The following is a 12,839-nucleotide window of genomic DNA, read 5'->3' as shown; positions in this document are numbered from 1 at the left end:
CACTCTTTGTATAAAATTATGTAGGTTGCATAAGATCCGACAAATTTTTCAATAAGACAGAATCTTAATTGCTTTAGTGCCTTATATCGCACAATATGATATGCCTTGACGTTAATTATTAACTAACCAAATTAATCAAATTTTATCTAATAAGCTAAAAGAATCACTTTTCTTAAAGCAATCTCAATTCTAAAAATATTTTAATGTACCATGACTAGAAAAAATCTCCCTTTAAAGGATTAAAATGTTCTAGGTATGTGTTGGCTTAATTCTGCCAATCTATTAAACGGGTTCAAAAAATTTAAATTTGTAGCCTTTTCACGTGAAAAGAAAAAATATTTTAAATGCTATGGCGATGTTTCTTTAAATCGTCATTTGTCCTTAAGAGAACTGGGTTGGCACATTCAAAACATTTCTCTAAATCTACATCTGATTTGAAACGAATTGTCTCCAATTACCAAATAACGAAATACATATTTCTTGATTATCTGAATGCAGTTGATTCACTTTCCATCGCATTTAAATATTACTTAGAAAAAATGTATAACGCTGAATGGTATTTGTCAAAAACGTCCATCGAGTGCATGACGGGAATACTATTCAAAGCGGTTTACAAGGACATTTGAATTAAGAGTTATCAAATTTAGCACGAAGTTACTTCTTGAATAGCAGGCACTTGCGAAGAAAGTGTTTTCAAATTTTAAATACATATTTTTATTTAAATTCCACATTCATAAAATGATGATTTAACGTTTTCCTGTCAATTGCAGCGCATTTGATCAAAAATCATTTTTGTTTGTTTGTTTGTTTGTTTCTTATGGCACTTGCCACTGACAAGCCCGCGGTTACGAAGACAGCGATTTAAGCCTGAGGGGAACGTCTCTTATTTTTTATAGCAGCGCCAACTAGGGCCAAGAGTACGACTTTGCCACTCACGCATCATTCATTCGCTTGCACAACCCCTTTTTACAGGAGGGCACATTCACACATCTCACAGATAGAACAACAGAAGAACAACCATGCCCATACCGGGACTCGAACCCGGGACGCCCAGATCACAGGGAAGACGCGCTACCCCTATGCCAGGACGCCGGCAAATCATTTTTAATTCACTTTAAAAATAAATATATTAATGATTTCAATCATTCTACTTTTAATAATTTTCAAAAGCTTTTAAATTCAATTAAAATTTTCTTCATTTTGTTTTTCTTTACTGCTGGTATTTATACTCGAATTACAATTACAATAATTAAACGCGCATGCATTTGTGTATTACAATAAGATTTAGAGTAATTTTTTTTAATATAAAAGCAGATGAATAAAGCCAAAAACATAATCATACCAAAATGTTTCGGATTATAAACTCGAGACTATTTTACCGTCTAAGTATGCATGTATAATTTGATTTAAGAGACAAATACTATTTCAGCATTTCAAACTACGTAAATGCTGACTCATTATAAAACAGTATCAGCAGAATATTAACATTTAAATAGTCTTTAGGATTAAGAAATGAATGCGGGGGCGCGGTAAATCCACTTAGAGAAGCAGAATTTATATCACGCAAATAAAGTTAATTCTGGGAAGCTATTTATAGAAGTTAGAAAAGCTTTCTAAAGATAGAATATGCAAATATTCTCTGAACGGAGTGTCGAACACTTTAAAAAAGCTTAGAAAAACGCATATTTGGTTTATTTTACCCTTTTTCTGTATGGAGTGTGAAGGTTTTTCAGACCCGGTTTTTTAAAATAAATTTGTCACACTTGAAAACCGGTTTTTAAATTTAGGAAACCGGTTTTCCGGAACACTTGAATATTCCTCTTCTTCTTCAAAAAAAAAAATGTTTTGAATTTTATCGGTTGGGACTAATTCGTCTAGCAGCTGAAGGCTTAGGGCGACGAGATAACAATTTATTAACAAGTGAAGGAATATTTGAATTTCAGTTAAATGAACTAAAAAATTTGAATGCTTTAGAAAAAGGAATTAAAAAAAAAGAAGTCAAGTAGAATTAGCAACTCTTTTACTATATTTACAAAATCCACAAAACATTTCTAGTTCAGAGAAGAAATCTAGTGTACTTTCTTTAGTTTCAAAAACCGAAATTAAGTTAACTGGAAAGATATTGACTAGAATATTTCCAAATTCTCATGTGGAAACCGATTCTGATGAAGAGCAAATAGAAGAAACTATTCATCAGAGTAATGTTTTTTTTTTTTTTTTTTTTAAAGAAACCATGGAAAATTTAATTCATAAGTTTCTCGAAGACCCAGAAGAAAAACTTACAAATCCAAAGACACTAATGCCGAATTTTCATTATTTGAGATAATGAATAAAACAGAAAAACAGATTTGTTATTTGATGCCATGAAAACTATAAAACGAAGTTCAGTAGCTAACGAACGAGTGTATACAATTTCAGGCAATATTGTGCCCAAAATAAGAACAAGACTTAGCCACCGTTCAGTGGATATTATGTTTTTTTAAAATCCTATTTTCTTAGGAGAAATTAAAATTAGTGAAAATAATGTAAATATTATTTTTATATTATAAATATTTTCATTTTGTGTAAATAATATGTATGTAATCCTTAATTTTTTTTAATTTTATATTTTGACTTTAGTATTGATTTCGTTTGTTATTTTGCATAAATTAAATAAAATATTTTTCCTATCCTAATTTTTGACAAAAATTCGAAAACTGGCTAAAACCGATTTTTCGGAAATATTGAATTTGAAAATCGGTTTTTGTATAAAGCCTAGAATGGAGCATACAAAAAAGTAAAAAATATCGATATCGATACTATGATAAATAACCACGCTTCAGAAATTCTATGTTCGATATTCTTTTTAAATTATATTTATGTTATCCCATCAGTCTACTTTTGGAAAAGATATTTAAAAAAAAAAAACAAGCCTTATTAATGGATTTAGATATACGATTTCATAAAAATTAGTGCTTTTTATTTAATTGAGTGAAATCTGAGTGGTAAATATACGACTTAAGTCTAATTTTGTTTCTAATCATAATTGCACAGATGGAATCATGTTTGAAACCAAGAGAAATCCTAAATGAAGAGCTAGCTCCTCGAAGTTTTTGAGGTTTAACGATAGTGTATATATATATATATATATATATATATATATATATATATATATATATATATATATTATATATATATATATATATGCATATTTCATGCACGAGAAAGTAATATTTAGATTCGGAACTTTTATCGTAACTAACTAGGTTTACCGTATTAACATCTCGTTAATAAACATTTAATATAACTAGCCTATAGCCTAGAAAGTTTAAGATCTATTTTTACAGCAATGCTATGATATTTTCGATAGTTTGGTTTGCTTAGTTATTTTAACGTCTCATTTTAAAGCAACACTGGGGCTACTTTGGGACGTACATCGTAATTTGGAACCGCGGCCAGATGACGAGGACGATACCTGAGCTGGCACCCTTTCTCCAAACCCCAGCAGCTGAAGGATGTTGGCCCTGGTGGATTTAATGTGCACTAGACCGACGGTTCTTCGGTTGAATCTGGTCTCGAACCGAAAACCCTCCGGTTCCGAAGCCGAGACCTTATCACCCGGCCTTCGATATTTTGGTAATACACTACCACGGTCAGATGACAAGAACGGAACATGAGCTTGTGTCCCATCTCCAAACATCTGCACCAGCTCTACAGTGGAACCATTCATCCCAAAGCCAAAACTTGACCACCTGGCCACAGCATCCTAGTTATAGTAGGCAATTATTTTTATAATAGAAAAAAAACTACTTCAATTGATTAGATCAAATAATGCTAAATAAAAATATATAAATATGGGATGTAATATATCGTTGCGAAATTTCAAAGTAAGTCGCTTACAACTGGATGTACTTCAGCAAATACCAAAATAACTGAAATGAAATTCCAAAACTGCTTAGAATCAACAAAAATTTCATGAAAATTTCGTTCAAAAATTAAAGTTTATTTCAATACTGCCCAAAAAACAAAAATTTCACCTCAAAAACATTTTCTTAATATTTCTGTAAATTGTTCTCAGCTGTTGCCACCGCATTTGATAGTAATCCAAAAAATGAAAGGGAACATTTCTCAAGATATAGAAAGTCTATTTCTGATATTTCCACAGGAAAGTTGCCTTCGTATAATGTGTTTTCTCAGGAAAAGTTTTGAAACAACTCAAATGAATCAGAATGATTTATTGCGAGAACCCAAATAAATAGGTTCAGTGTTATCGAGAATAGTTCGAACTTTTTTGATTTAGAGCCCGATTTTCAAAAGTTAGCTTATCGAATTTCCAAAGCATAAATTTCAAATGTAGTTCCAAGTTAATTCCTGCGTTACAACGTGCAGGTAGCAGTTTCAGAAATTTTATATCATGTAGCAAATGAATGCAAAGATAGCACTCCACTCATGTAAAAGAATATTTTGAAATATTTTGTAAAGTAATCCAAAATATGTTACAAAGGTTGTAGTCCCACACGAAGGGTTTAATCTATATCTCAAATTAAATCAATTATTCTTATCTTAAGAAGGATTTCCGTTTAAGAAAACAAACTTGCAAAACATGCAAAGTAGTCAGACATAAGACATTAAAAGATACTCATTTTTTTAATATAAATAATTATTATAGTCAAAATTTGGAGGATTCGGATTATAATTTCTAAAAAATAAAATATTGCATTTAAAAATATATTAACACATAAAAATTATCTAAAATGTGATTAAAAGTGATTAAAAAGGGAACGCAACTGAAGTTATCAGCCAAGTAAGAATTAAATTTTTTAACTTTTTAAATTTAATTAAATTTTTTCTAGAAAAGCATTTGCTATTTTTTATTCATCCAATTTTTACAAATAATCCAGCGGAAGGGGTCATCCAAATTTTCGTGCATAATCTCTAATAAAGTGTTATCTCTCATCCTCCTCGCAAAAAATTATGATCTTGGAAGTGAAGTGGTAAACAATAGTTACTAAATATTAACCCTTTCAACTCGGAAAAGTAATTCGATGCGTAATTATTCACATAATACTAGAGTTTATTTCCACAAATTACATATAATTTTTTTAAGTTGAATTTCTCCAAAAAATGAATGTACGTCTTTTTACCATTCTGTAGGTATTTTTAACAATCAAAATTAAAGAATAAAGTTTCAAAATGATGCACCGTCTTGAAGGTGTCCGAGAGGCACTATTCGAGTGCAAAGAGTTAAACCTTTGAAAGCAAATTTAACAATCTTATTGAATCTATCGAGTGATTCAAGACGATTAATTCCTGGCAGGAAGTTAATAGTATCCAGAAATCGAGTTTGTATTTTACGCGATTTTGTATTTTGAATCAGATTTGTATTTTTGGCAAAATTTGATTAAAAGTTACTCTTTGTCGCAAAATCGCATACCAAATTTGACATATTTATAAGTCATTGCGTTTCAGTTATCGCTTTTATAGGCTTCTGAACGTACAGACTGACAGACATTAAGACTGTAGCTGGATTTGACTCAAAATTTGAAAGGTGTTTGCAATATCGATACAGCACTTCCTCACGAAATTTTATACATCTAATCGTTTGTTTTGCAGTTATAATGTTAACTTATATTCGAACAGCCAGACAGAATTCTGAATGAATTTTGTTCAAAACTTCGTAGAAATCGAAACATTTGATGTAAAGACCGTATACTAAATTTCATTCATCTAGCTGAAAGCGTTTTCGAATTATCTTTGCCAGAGACAGGAAGATGGGTATAATGCCAAAATTGTATTTTTCGAACTCAGTGAGGTCTAAAATGGAAAGTCAAATTTCCGTGTCCGAATTTTTTGAAGATTACAATACTTTTTTCTATACTTCGTATAAGAGAATGTAGAAAAGGTATAATTTTCAAATCAAAAATTTATTTATCTGCGATAGAATTAAATGATAATGCAATTTTAATTTAATTACATTATAATTTGAATTAATGTAATTTGATTTAATGTAGTAATGTACATTTGTATTGTATTTTTTTAAATCACACTTGTTATTTTATGATGCTTCTTAAACAAATAAATCGATAATCTTTCTTTTGAAAAAGTCATTTCCTCGTACTGTTGACAAATGTGACGCTTCTCTAAATTTGTATTCATTTCGCCAGAAGGGTGAACTAAATTTTGCTAAAAAACATGCGAAATAAATAGAAAAATATGCATTTTCTGCTCAACAGTGCAAATAAACTGAACGCTCGAAAAGTGAAGGCAAATTACCTAGGGAAATTTGATGCAGAATTTGTTTTTGAACTGAAGGGTCTCGAATGAAATCAAATCAGATACCTCAGACATTTGGAGCGAAATTCTATTACACAAAACAAATATTTACAAAAGCAATGGATATCATTCTGAAACTCCATTTTTTAATATATATTTCCGTCGAAATAGAACTGCAAACACATGCCTTTTACAAATATAAATATACCGAAAATGCTCATAATGCTGCATTCTATAAAAATAAAAAAAATCAGTTCCTGTTGATTCAAGAATTATTTTAGAGAAGTTTTCGCAAATGGAAATGAATTTAAAAGAAATTTGTTTTTATAAAAGATAAAATAAAGCGCGGCTTAGACAAATTGATAGCTGATCTCCGAGTGCAGACAGACGAATGGGTTTGTTGAGAGGCAGAAAGGAATGAAAAGGAAAGCGAGGCATGAAAATATAAAAGGATTCTAACAAATAAAATTTTGAAATCAATAAAATTTTTAATAATTATTTTTTATATTTTGATTTTTTTCCTTCAATATTTTGATTCAGATCTTTTATCTGAATTTCATAATTATTAGAATTATATTTTTAGCGCAGCAGATATTAAGGTGTCTATATGCGAGTTTACTCTGAAGATCTAATCAAAGAAATATCAAAAATCCGAGACTAATGTACTTTCAGATTAGTAAGTTTTAAAAGCTGGTAATTAAAAAGCTTAAATTTATTCTCTCCAATTTACCTAGAAACTTTATATTGCTCCCACAAATAAATATATTTTACAAATTTGTAGAGCGAAAAAACCGATTTTTATATATATGTTGCCGTTAAAGTATATAATGCAGTTATTTCATAGAATACCTAGTTATTCCATGAAATAACTGATCGTGTCCGTTAAAGTGTGTAATATGTTATTCATTTGACACTTTAACTAGTTATTTTATGAAATAACTAGTTATTCTATAAATTAACTAATGAGAGACAGTTAAAATGAAAATAAACAATTTATCTAAAATGAAATTAAACTAATGATAGACAATTAAAATGAAAAAGAAGCCATTTATCTCATTTATGCAGCGTATAAATGGTATTTATGGAAACGTACCATAAAATCATTTGTTTCCACAAGGATTACTAAAATGACACTTGGAACGACAAAGAATATTATTTCTAAAACAAAAACATTTTTTATTTCTAAAACAAACAAACAAAAACATAAATGCAGTAGGGGTGGAAGGTAAATGTATTTGTCGTGCGAGATATATGATATAGATTATTTTACACTTTAGCGGGCTGCAGATCGTTATTCTATGAAATAACTAGTTAAACCATGAAATACAAGAGAGTTTTACACTTTAACGGACACGATCAGTTATTTTATGGAATAACTAGGTATTCTATAAAATAACGGATTTCATACTTTAACGGTAACACACACACACACACACACACACACACACACACACACACACACACACACACACACACACACACACACACACACACACACACACACACACATACATACACATATATGCGCCAAGCAATAAAGGCCAAAAATGTTACAAGAAAGTTTTATATTATATTAATATTAACCCTTCGCACTCGGATGGTGCCTCTAACTCACCATTCAAGACGGTGCCTCATTTTGACATGTTATTTATTTTTCAATTGTGATTTTTAACAACGCCTACAGAATAGTAAAAAGATGTAGATTATTTTTAAGGAAAATTCAACTTGAAACAATTATTTATATATTTATTTCTTGGAGCAATAAACATGCCCTTGTTTTAGGTGAATAATGACACATCGAATTTCTTTTCCAAGTTCAAAGAGTTAAAAAGTCTGAAAACATTAAACACTCTTCAAGAGTTGAATATAAGAATTCGAAAAGCATAAGCGAAGCTGCGGAAACAGTGGCTTGTTGAATATATTTTTTCCCATATACACGTGATGATTTTCGAACCATGAACATATATAGATGGAAATTCAATGGATCGTAGCTTTGAATTTTTGATATCCGATCGTAATACTGGAATTTTATCGAGCCATTGATTCTAAATGTAAATGCTTGATTCGGAAGAAAACAGGCATTAGAGTCCCATAATTTCCTCGCAACTTTCAATGTTATAATAATAAAAATAATCATATTGTAATTTATTTTATTATTCACTGGAAAAGTAACGGGATTTAACCAAAGTATTGAATTTTCATTTATCGTATTTTTCCAAGAAATAAAATATAGACAGAAGATGATATATAATTCATAACATTCTCAATACAATTTTTCACTGAACCATTTCTAACTTTTAAATGTCAAGTATGTCTATCTTAAAATAAATTACAACGATTTTAAAATTTTCCACATAATTGAATAACAACTTTTAAACTTAATCAACAAGAACAAACATCTGTTATTTGACGAAGCCTCTACCCCCAAAATATCAAGTACATGTTTCTATTCACGAATATCTGCATTTTTCAAATCTTCAGACATGCGGAAAAAAATTGTGGGATGAATAATCTACAGTGTCTCACAAAAGTGATGGGACACTTTTGCTTTACAAAAGAAAACTGTAATAAAATAAATAGATAAACATGTTCAAAAATTTTTTGGGTGTGTTTCATATTTAAAGTTAGTGACAATTATTACATAACATACATTTTGTCAAAATATTAAAATATTAATTTAATAAAAATACAATTGCTTAGAACGGAGCAAAAAATAGCTGTGGGATAAGTGAACATAAGTGATGGGAAACCATTAGATATGCAACAAAAATCGTCTGAAATAAGCAATAAAAATATTTTTGGTGGTTTTATTTTTACTCAAAAGCAATTGAAAATAATTTATAAAATCGTCTTCAGTATTTCTCTCTAGTTTGTTTTGGAATTTGTGTTTTTTAGCTCTGTGCAGCCATGAATGCTAAACAAAAAGAAACTTCATCTGAAATTCGAAAATGAGTTATTAATTTGCATATTGAACGTGGAAAATCTATTAGAAAAACTGTTGAAACTGTTAACTTGAGTCATTCAACAGTTTTCAATATCATTAAACGATATAAAAAGAATCATATTATTCAGGATAAAAGAAGACCTGGCCGACCATCAAAGCTATCCAATGGAAGAAAGCGAATTATCGTTCGAAATATTAAAAAAAAAATCCAAGAAAGAGTGCTCCTAAAGTTGCTGCTGATTTACAAGCATTATATGGAATAATTGTTAATCCTGAGACTATTAGAAGGGTAATTCGATATGCTGGATATCACGGTAGAGTAGCCAGGAAAAAAATTTTCGTAAGTGAAAAGAATAGAAAACTCAGACTAGCTTTCGCAAAGTCCAACATAAATAAGAATTCTGATTACTGGAATAAAGTTATATTTGCTGATGAGAGTAAATTTAATATATTTGGTTCTGACGGTAGAATCTTGGTGAGGACAAAAACCCAGGGAAGAATTTCGCAAGCAGAACTTGGTGCCAACAGTAAAACATGGTGGAGGAGGAGTTATGGTATGGGAGTGTATGTCGTCCGCTGGTTGGTAATCTTGTTTTTATTGACAGTATAATGAAACAGTACAATTATATTGACATTTTAAAGCAAAATTTGAAATCTTCAGCACGAAAATTGAACCTTCATAACGATTTTAAATTCTACGAGGACAATGACCCCAAGCACACTGCTTTGAACGTTAGACTCTGGCTGCTGTATAACTGTCCTGAAATAATAAAAACACCACCACAATCTCCAGACTTAAAACCCATAGAGAATATTTGGCAAGAATTGGAATCAAGAATTCGCAAACGCACCATTTCTTCAGAACAACAATTAAAATCGGTGCTTCAAGAAGAATGGGGCAAAATCACTCCAGAAGTCACAAAAAAATGAGTCGAATCCATCCCAAGAAGATCAAAGCATGTTTTAAAAGTAAAAGGAAATCAACAAAATATTAAAACCTTTTAAAAAGTAAAATTTTTGGATAAATATTTGATGGAAAAGCAAGTGTCCCATCACTTATGTGAGCCATTTTTTGCTCCGTTCTAAGCAATTGTATTTTTATTAAATTAATATTTTAATATTTTGACAAAATGTATGTTATGTAATAATTGTCACTAACTTTAAATATGAAACACACCCAAAAAATTTTTGAACATGTTTATCTATTTATTTTATTACAGTTTTCTTTTGTAAAGCACAAGTGTCCCATCACTTTTGTGAGACACTGTATATCCTTTGTATTTCTGAATGAGTTCATATACAAAACTTATAATTGCGCTGAATTTAAACTTGCAGCTGTTATTTTTGATTTCCGATGAACAACAAGGCTATATTTTCTTTTTGCAGACTTGAATATGTGGATATTCATTTGTAATCATGATTTACTTTAGGATTAATTTTGGGGATAATCGTCGCTTTGCCCTTCGCTTTTGTGGGTAATATTTTCTTGTCTTTTATCCATGAAAAATAATTGTTACTTTTTATTACGAATCAGTATTGAAATTCCCGGGAGTAAAATAAAATCCATAAGAATTTGCCATAAAAATGCGCAAATACCTGTTGGGTACATTAATGGCTGTGTTGCATTATTTTCGAACCCATGTGCTACGGAAAATCATAGTTCTGGTTAAAGCAGTAATTGCATGTAATGGTGTTAATGAGAGCTGTGATGAATCAGCTATTGAAGTCCAAAATTATTATTCGCGGCGGCCGGATATTCTAGATATCTATCCAGAGGGTGCAAAAGTTAGGGCTATGGTTTGAGTGTTTTAGGATTGAAAGTATTATCACATATCACGCTCTTACAGCAAAGATTAAAATAATAGTTTATCAAATCAGTCCCTGATAACGACTATGTCATTTAAACTGTACGCGTGAAATATAATTTTAAAACTGGTCAAACGACAATACGAACTTAATAGTTGCATTTTTAATGTAAATATAGACCTCCTTGTAAAATATTATAATGCACAGAAATTTCTCATGAAAATTTCATTTTTCTTCAATAATTTCAATCTCGTAGCATTTTCAAAATTGTCGATTACTATTTTTAAAACATACCTGAAGCTATATTTTTCCCTAAATTAATAATAGCTTTAAAAAATAATCAAAAATATACAGTGGCTCCCAAAATTGAGTATACACTATACTCTTCTTTAATTTTATTCTTTTTGATCTTAACATTCCTGTTTATGGCTAATATTTATAAGAACGACAAAATATACATTAACAAAAGTATTAGGCTAAAAAAGAAAACGGAAAAATCAATAATATTTTTATTACAGTCATTTTTATGTCAAAGTTACAAATTCCAAAGTCACAAAATTGAGTATATACCTCATAAAATATGCGACTTGACTACTATTATTTATTTTCAAATGAATAAGTAAATCAGTTTTGTTACTTTAATTGGCAATCATTGATTTCCAAGCGAAAACAAATGTTTTGGTTATCATAATGAGCTCCAGAAATGAAACAAATGTTGAAATTCGGAAACTTGTTATTCGATTGTCTGAAGATGGTAAATATCTACGAGAAATTGCAAGGGGAATTCAACGCAGTCACGGATGCGTTCAAAAAATTATCAGGGAGTATAAAATGTATAGCCAAATTGTTAATAAACCTGGAAGAGGAAGAAAAGAAATCCTCAGTGTCATGACCAAGAGAAGAGTTATTCGAGAGGTAGCAAACAATCCTAAGGTGAATGCTACAAAAATTGCTACATTTACTTCAAGAACAATTGGAAAGGGTGTTTCTGCAGAAACAATTCGAAGAGTAATCTGAAAAGCAAATTAAAATGGTCGCCTAGCTAGAACAAAACCATTCATTTCCAAAGTAAATAGAGAGAAAAGAATTTCATTTGTTAAAAGTCATATTTCAAAACCTCCGGACATCTGGAATCAAGTAATATTCAGTGACGAAGTAATTTCAATGTTTTGGTAGTGATGGTAGATGTTATGTTTGGAGAAAGCCCAATTCTGCACTTCCTCCTAAAAACACCAATGCTTCTGTCAAGCATGGAGGTGGTTCACTTCTTGTATGGGGCTGTGTGTCAGCAAAAGGAGTGGGGAATTTAGTATTCATTGATGGAATCATGGACAAAATCAAATATTTGGATACATTGAAGAAGAATTTAAAAACAAAGTGCTCAGAATTTGCGTTTAGGGTCAAGTTTTCTGTTTCAACAAAATAATGACCCGAAGCATACAGCTGAAATAGTTAAGTTATGAGTGTTGTATAGTTGTAAATTGCAATTGCACACCCCTCCTCAATCTCCAGATCTCAATGTGATTGAAAATTTGTGGCATAATTAGGAAAATCAATTTAAAAACACAATATTAGAGGCAAGGAACACTTAAAAAGAGTATTACAAGAAAAATGGTCTAAAATATCCGACGAAACAACTCAAATTCTTGTCAACTCAATGCCCCACCGTTTACAAGCTGTTCTAAATGCAAAATGATATGCAACAAAATATTAATTTAGCTTTTTCCCTTTTTGTTTAGAGATTTTGCTAGATGTATTCTCAACTTTGTGACTTTGACATAAAAATGACTGTAATGAAAATATTATTGATTCCTCCGTTTTGTTTTTTAGCCTAATA

This window comes from Argiope bruennichi, chromosome 11, assembly GCF_947563725.1.
Source record: "Argiope bruennichi chromosome 11, qqArgBrue1.1, whole genome shotgun sequence".
Lineage (NCBI taxonomy): Eukaryota > Metazoa > Arthropoda > Arachnida > Araneae > Araneidae > Argiope > Argiope bruennichi.
Note: the sequence above shows the minus strand (reverse complement) of the source record.